Below are 8,133 nucleotides of genomic sequence, written 5' to 3' on the forward strand. Positions count from 1 at the left end.
AGCAAAGCAGGCAACGGGAATAGAAACTTCTTACGGCCAATAAGCACGTGAAGCTACTGGGCACCGCTAACTAGAAGGGAGATGTAAACCACTGCAGTCACTCCTGTAGTGAGCTACTATGTCACAGATATGAGGGTGGCCAACCTTGTAAACCCAGCCAACAGATGTTGATGAGATATGGAGGAATTGCAAGGCTTGCCCACTGCTGGTGGGAACGTAAAATGGTACCGCTACCATGAAGGAGGTAGGGAATGGTTTTTAAAATTAGATCTACCGTATGACCCAGAAGCTTCCCTTGTGAGTACACACTGAAGCAACTGGAAGCGGGTCCTGGTGTACCTGTATACCCTTGCTCAGAGCAGCGCGATCTACAGTGGCTAAGCTGTGGTGTGACGTAAGTGTCCTTCAGTGGATGAATGGATAAGCAAAGGGTGTGTACATGAAGGGAAGTAGTCGGCCTACTTAAGGAAAGGCATTCTGCAACTTGCTGTCACACTGGTAGCTTGAGGACATGATGCTGATGAGAAATAGGCCAGTGTCGGAAAGCCAGATGCTGTGACTTCGCCTGCATGAGGCTCTAGCATGACAAGCTCCAGACTCAGGAAATGGAGGGGCGCTGCCAGCAGCTGGAGAGGGCGAATGGGAGCTAGCATGCACCAGAGCCTGAGTCTGCTTCGCAGGGTAAAGAGGGTTTCAGAGCTGAGCGGTGGAGATGGCTGCTCCACAGCACAAGCGCGTCTGATGCCGTGAAACTGCAGAGCAGGTAGGATAACTTTATGAGCCGTGTATTGCACACAGCGAACACCACCGAGGGGTGTCGTGGTCTGTGTCTAGGTGTTCCCACAAAGCCTCATGCAGTAATGGGGCAGGCTTCTGGAGTTTGTGATTAATTCATGATTCCATGCTGGGGTTGTGGGTGTGAGTGCGACACCCATGGATAGCCTGAATGCCACGCGAGGAAGGAAGGGAGGCTCCACCACTACCGCTGCCGCTGCTTCTGCCCTTTTGCTCTTTCTGTTGTACTATTTTCTGCCACCATGAACTGCTGCCCTCTGCCATGTTCCCCCCTGCCTTGGAGCCAGCTGAGTATAGACTGAAACCTCCACAAACTGTGAGCTAAATAAACCTTTCCTTCCTTAATTTTGGGTGTCAGGTACTTTGTCCCAGCAACAAGAGAGTAACCAAGACAAGGGGAAGAGGAAAGACTAAAAAGTATTTCACGGGAAGCCAGGAGAGTGTTGGATTCTATTGCTGCGCTGGTGGTTGCAGGGTGGCTTTAGGGAGTAGCAACTGGGGTCTGAAGTTGGTAACAGGGCTCTGCAGGCCAGGAGCTCATCTCCACCAAGCCACAGCCTTCACAGGGAGCCCTGGGGACTGACTCCCCTGGGCCCAGCTGTCCTGGGGAGCCTCTCACACATGGGACAGACAGCTCCATGCTGGCTGTTTTCACCGTGCAGCCTCCAGGCTGAGTGACCCCTGATAGAGCTTGTGCCCATGAATCCACCTGGTCTGATCTGGAAGTAGCTGGCATCCCAGCTCCAGCAGGGAGGCCAAAATGGTCTCCCCAGCCAGGAATAGGTAGGGAAGAGGCAGAAAGAGAATGTAGTGCCTTTGGCTTCCTCAATCAAACACTGACAGAAGCACGACTCAGAGAAGGGCTCGGAAGTCTTGCTTCAGGGCTTGAGTCCTCTCACTCTGAAAGCTTTAACCAGTGAAAACACACACACAGCATCGGTGGAAAACAATGTGGAACATCTTGTTAAAGGAGTTAAAAGTTAAGAGAAGCACTAGAACACCTATGGAGGTACCAGGGATTGAACCTGGGGCCTCGTGCATGCTAAGCACGCGCTCTACCACTGAGCTACACCCCCAAGTGGTCAGGACTGTGTGTTACACACCTCCAATTTGGAATTACCGGACCGAAGCCGAGAACCGAGGGTGCCTTCTACCCCGCGGTTTCTGACGTCCTCGCACGCACGCACCCATCCCCAGGTCTGGACCCACTGAGTCCCACGGCTCGGAAGACCTCTGATCACCAGTGACTCACGCCGGCCCTCTGGTCTGCGGACGCAGGCGCTTCTGCCGCGACGCTATCACCCATTCCGAGGGGTGGATAGACCAAGGCCCTTAGAGGGTACAGAGAAGTGACCACGCCGAGGACACCCGAGGGAAGCGGATTGAAGGCCCCCGCGCCCGTGCGCTGGCACCGGCGTCCCTGCCGCTCCGTGACGCTGAGCCTGGGCCCAGCACTAACGCGAGACGTCCGAGGGGCAGGTCCGGGCAAGGTCCGGCAGCCGCGCTGGAGGACTAGGCGGCCAGGCAGATGCGGCCAAGCCAGGCCCCGCTCCGAGAGCTCCGGGGGACCTTCACTCGCTGGGGCGCAGCCCTAGACCAGCTTGTGAAGCTGTTTTTTCTTCTCCGTGCACGAGAAAGCCAGGTTCCACTGGCGCAGACTCGGGGCAACGCGCGGGTTAATCCGGGCAGGCAGCTGAGCGAAGTGTTTCTCACATAGCTGGGATTGCAGGGCTGGGAGGAAAGAAAGAGAAGTACACTTCTTACTTCTTCAGGGTTTGTGTCTCGGGTAGACCAGAAGGCTTTCCCTGTGCCTTGGGAAAAGCAGACACTGCTGCAGGTGGACGCCCCACAGACTTGCGCTTTTGCAAGTTTAACTATCGCATAGTTTCCCTTGTGTAAGAAACCCAAAGTACACATCATTTAAAGACCAAAATAAAAAGCACAAAATAGGAAATAAGGTGGATCTTTTCTCAATGGGAATGGCACCAAGAGATGGACAGGCAGAGGGAGAGTGGGGGGAGTTAGGAGGTGTGCCGCACGCGTACCAGCCCCCTCGGTGAGCTGCACTGTGCGTGCAAACACCTACTAATAAAAATTTATAATTATACAGACGATTTGTGCTTTTGAGGATTTGGACAGCATGTTGAGAGGTAATGAACTTGACGAATGTGTGATGCAGATTTCAGACAGGCTGGGGCTGGTACCTGGCGACACGGTGACCCACGGGGAGAATACTGCATGAAGGATGAGCTTTTGCCCCGCACGTTATTGCTATCGGCGTTACATTCGTGGGTGGAGATGGCTTTGTTTTCTCACTTCTGTTTGCCTGTGAAGTACTCCTCTCTGCCTTTGTTGACCGGACCTTGACTTTGGCTATGCACAGCATCAGCACTATTCCAAGCGACCACACGCGAAGCGCAGCTCCAGAGCAGGGTCCCGGGCCAGGGGCGCGGCTGGAGAGGGAGCGCCGAAGCGCGAGGCTGCGAGGCTCCGGCGCCGAGCCTTCGCGCCGTCAGCACCTGTGCTGCGGGCGTGCTCCTAGGCACAATAAAATGTGTCGGAAGGATGTATTAGATACTCGTCATTTGTTGCTGGGACAAATACCCGGCACTCAAAGTGAGGGAAGGAAAGGTTTATTTAGCTCACAGCTACTGGAAGTTTCAAGACCCTGGAGGTGAGGCTGGGGCGCTACCGCCCTGAGCGGCCCTCTCCACATCTCAGAAAGCACAGGCGAGCGCGGGTTTAATGGTTCGTGCCTCTCTGGCCCCGCCCTCGGGCCCCGCCCTGGTCCTGTGGCCCCTCCCCTCGGTCCCGCCCCGGTCCTTCGGCCGCTCCCCCTTGGGCACTGCCCTGGTCCTGTGGCCCCTCCCCCTCGGGCCCCGCCCTGGTCCTGTGGCCCCTCCCTCTTGGGGGCCCCGCCCTGCTCCTCTGGCCCCTCCCCTCGGTCCCGCCCTGGTCCTGTGGCCCCTCCCCTCGGTCCCGCCCCGGTCCTTCGGCCGCTCCCCCTTGGGCACTGCCCTGGTCCTTCGGCCGCTCCCCCTCGGGCACCGCCCTGGTCCTGCGGCCCCTCCCCTCAAGCCACTGTTGCTCCTACAGCCTCGTGGGCCGCATAATTTACATGAAGCTTTGGAGGGACAACTAGACATGAACCAAAACAAAGGATCAGAGAGAACAGAGTTGGACAGGAGGGATCAATGTACCCTAAATCCAAATTCTCGAAATTCCCAGGCAGAGGGAAAAATCCCTCTCCAGTAGTGATGTTCGGTGTAGCCCAGAGGTACAGCACGTGCTTAGCCTGCACAAGGCCCAGGGCTCAGTCCTGGCACCTCCTGTGGATTAGGGAACCTTGCACTTCCTTGATAAAAGGATCCAGGGCTTCCTGATGCATGTTTTTTTTTGTTTGTTTTGTTTTGTTTTGTTTTGTTTTGTTTTTCTCTCTATATATGCCAGCAATGCTCTTTCAGCTTGCTTTTTATTTATCTATTTCTTGTTTTGTTTTTTGAGACAGGCTCTGGCGTTGTAGCCTAGGCTGCCCCTGAACTCGAGGCAGGCCTCCTGCCTCAGCCTCCCAACTGAGAAGTTTGCAATTGCAAGTTTATCAACCCTTCTGGCACTGGAAGACTTGATTTTTTAAAATTTATTTATTTGACACAGGGTCTTGCTATGCAGTTCAGACTGGTAGTGTTCCTCCTGTCTCAGTCTTCCTGCTTTAAATTTTTTCATAGCATTTGTTTAGCATTTTTAAATTTGTTAGTACATCTCAGACATACATAATGATACCATTCATCACACCGGTACATGGTACAGCTTATCTTTCTCATTCCCCTCTCCTCCTTTTAAGCCCTCTTTCCCTCATTTACAAAAGTTTTGTTTCCATTTTTTGTATTATTTTTTCTTCTCCCTATTTCCCCCTGCTTATTTCTGATCTCATTTAAACATTTTCTTTCTTGTCCTCTGAATAACTACTACAAAGACAACGATATGTAATGTACTAATTATTGTAACTGTCCTACTAACCTGTTTTGAAACTGTCTCACTGCTACTTCTTTGTCTGCAAAGTTAATTGAAAACCAGCTCCCTTCCGTTTCCCAGTGCGCGTTCTGCGCTCGGTGCTCGCTCACTCTCGGACTCCCACACCGGGGAGGCCATGCAGCATTCAGACGTGTGTGTGTCCGGTTTATTTCTCTTGTTCTCAAGGTGCATCCGTTTAACTAGAGGTATCTCAAGCTTCCTCCTCATGGCATAATAATACTTCATAGTAAAGTACAATACAATAAAAATAAATTTAAAAAATACTTCATAGTGTAAAAAAAAGCACATCGTCTTTATCCATTCATCAGTTGATGGGCATTTGGGCTCTTGCCAAGATTTAGCTACAAGATGAATATCTGGGTCGAATGCAGCCTCTCATTTTAGTTTTTGACAAATCTTCACACTGATTTCCACAGTGGTTGCACCAGTATACACTCCCACCAAGGAGGGAAGGGTTTCTTGTCCCCAAAGCCCTGCCAATATTTGTTGTGGGTTGAGTTCTTTATGATAGTGTATTAATAAGACTTCGCTCAGCAAGAGGAAGCACCAGTAGAGTGCAGAGACAATCTACGCTACGCGGAAAACATTGCCAGCTGTCCCTCAGACTAAGGGTTACTATCCAGAATATGTTAAAACCAAGAAAGTTCCTGGGGACAACCCACTTGGGCCCCTCCTGTCCCTCTCTCAGACAGTTTTCTTTCCCCCAATAAATTTATTCTTTTTTAAAAGAAATTTATTTATTTATGTGTGTGTGTGTGTGTGTGTGTGTGTGTGTGTGGCCAGCTCAGCCCTCCAGGGGGCGGGGCTGGCTGGCATGTGGTGCTGGGGGATTGAACCGCGGTCCCTGTGCTTTGCCAAGCTTGTTCTATGTAGGTGCTTTAGACCACTGAGCCATCTCACCAGCCCCAATAAATTTATTCTGCTCTTAAAATAATTAAAGACCCAGTCCAAAAATGGGCACCTGAGATTAATACACACTTCTAAAATTAGAGGTTGCGTTGGACCTAGCTACTTATCTTCTCTACTTGATGGGAGGGTATACTGGTCCCACCGCTGTGGAAATCAGTGTGCAGACTTGTCCAAAACTCAAGACCCATGCTGTTTTATCACAGCAGCTTTGTGGTATAATTTCAGGTCAGGGCTTGTGATGCCCCCTGCCTTGCCTTTGTTGACCAAAATTGTCTTTACTATTTGGGGTCTTTTCTGGTTCCAAGTGAATTTTAGGACTGTTCTTTTTCAATTTATGAGATATGCTTTTGTAATTTTGATCAAAATTGCATTAAATCTGTATAACAGTTTGGAAATATGGCCATTTTCAGTACACTGGCTTCTCCTACCCAAGAGCAAAGGATACCTTTCCGTCAAAAAGCTTTCCTCAAAATCTTATGAGTTTTGAGTCTGTTGCAAAATCCTACCTCTTAAAGTTCTTGGGGATGAGAATTTGCTGCCCACTTAGCCTAGCTCCTGGCTCTTTGTCACTGGTTTACAGTATTTTTATGACCCTTAGGCAATCTCAGTCTTGACAAACCAGAAAGAACAACTGATAAGAGCAATTATGTCACCTTCTGGCATTCTGTCCCTGGCCCTGGGGTGCACTGAGAAGGCCACTGAGACTGGGCCTGGTGGCACGTGCCTGTAATCCCAGGGCTTGAGAGGCTGCAGACAGGAGGATCACTATGAGACTGATCTGTGTAGTGAGACCCTGTAGATCCTGTACTAAATTTTTATTTTTATTTATTTATTTATTTTTGGTGGAGCCGGGGGTTGAGCTCAGGCCCTTGTGCTTGCCAGGGAAGCGCTTATTCTACTGAGCCATCTCCCTAGTCCCTGTACTAAATATATTAAAAAAAATTATGTCACCTTGGTTAAACTAGCACAATCACCAATAACAATCATGTCAAACACAGCCTAGATGACTGTCATGATTACTTTTCCCTCATTGCTGAGACAAAATACCTGACACCCAAACTGAAGCTAGTGAAGGTTTATTTAGCTCACAGTTTGTGGAGGTCTCAGGCCATGACCAGCTGGCCCCGAAGCAGGACAGCACGTGAGGGCAGCTCTCCAGAGGGCAGACCACAGCACGAGCAGCAAGAGGGAAAGCGAGGAAGAGCAAGCCCGCTCCCTCGAATTTGACGCAGGCTGCCACCTCCGCCGGGGCGGCCCTCACGCCACTGCCCCGCTGTCCGCTCGCAGAGGCTGAGGACCTTCCCAGCGAGGCCCTGGCTCCCTCCTCGCCTTCTCAGGTTGGCGCAATGTAACAACCTTCACAATGACAGACTGTGTCACCCTTAATCATATGGAGTAGACTTGTGGTTGCATAACAAAATCTAAAACAAATGAGAAATCTGTATACAGAAACTATGAGCTCAGTCTGGTGATTTTACACTCAAGGGTGAAAATGTGAAAGGAATTAGTGGGAAATAGAGAAATAGAAGAAAAGAATGATTCGGAGCAAGGCTGCAGGACGGAGGATCATGTAGACTTTGGGAAACTGCTGAAGAGGACAAAAAGGAAAGAGAGAAGAAACAGAAGCAAGAACAGAATAGGAACAAAACTGGATACAATATTCACTCTCATAAAACTGGCAGCAGTCAAGAAAACAAGAAAAAGAAAGGAAATAAATAAATGCCACTTCAGGCCATGTGTCTGCTGTCCCTGGTAGCCAGAGCTCAGATCCGTGTTGACTAATCCCAGCAAACTAGCCAGAGACCTAAGGCAGGCAGTGGATAGTCCCAGCAAGCCCGCACCTTCAATTCCACTGAAGCTCAGGCTGATTGCTGCCTGTGAGCGGGAACCCCGTGTGGTCAGTCCCAGCTCTCCACGTGCCTCCTGCCGGCTTCAGCTTGGTTCCTGCTCTGAGCTCCAGCTCAGGCCACCCCTCTCCCAGATGGCTCCAGGCAGTCACGCTCTCTTGAGCCTGAACCCCTCACCAGCCGCTGGAGTCCACAGCATCCACTGCCCAACTCCACGGGTGTGTTTCTCAGGGAAGGCCTCTAGGGTTGCGGCACTAAGGTGGGTCTGCAAGCTTGGCTGTCGCTCCCGCACAGCGAGTCAGGGCTCAGGGAGAAGGACCCCTGCCACCTCCTTCTGTGTCGAGGTCTCTCTCCACTCTTGCCTGGGCTTCACTGCAGACCCTTCCGGGACCCGCTTTGCTCCTCCTCCTCCTCCTTCTTTTCCTCCTCCTCCTCCTTCTCCTCCTCCTTCTCTTCCTCCTCCCCCCTCCTTCTCCTCTTCCTCCTCCTCCTCCTTCTCCTCCTCCCCCCTCCTCCTCCTTTTCTTCCTCCTCCTCCTTCTCTTCTTCCT

General features: G+C 51.2%; 1 non-coding gene across 1 annotated transcript; it reads right to left on the reverse strand.

The window, feature by feature from the left end:
• Positions 1 to 1,799: 1,799 nt before the first annotated feature.
• Positions 1,800 to 1,871, reverse strand: Trnaa-agc. Its single transcript has one exon. It is a non-coding gene; the product is annotated as a tRNA-Ala (tRNA).
• Between the last annotated feature and the right edge of the window lie 6,262 nt (positions 1,872 to 8,133).

Source organism: Octodon degus, unplaced genomic scaffold (genome assembly GCF_000260255.1).
Source record: "Octodon degus isolate 3935 unplaced genomic scaffold, OctDeg1.0 scaffold00023, whole genome shotgun sequence".
Lineage (NCBI taxonomy): Eukaryota > Metazoa > Chordata > Mammalia > Rodentia > Octodontidae > Octodon > Octodon degus.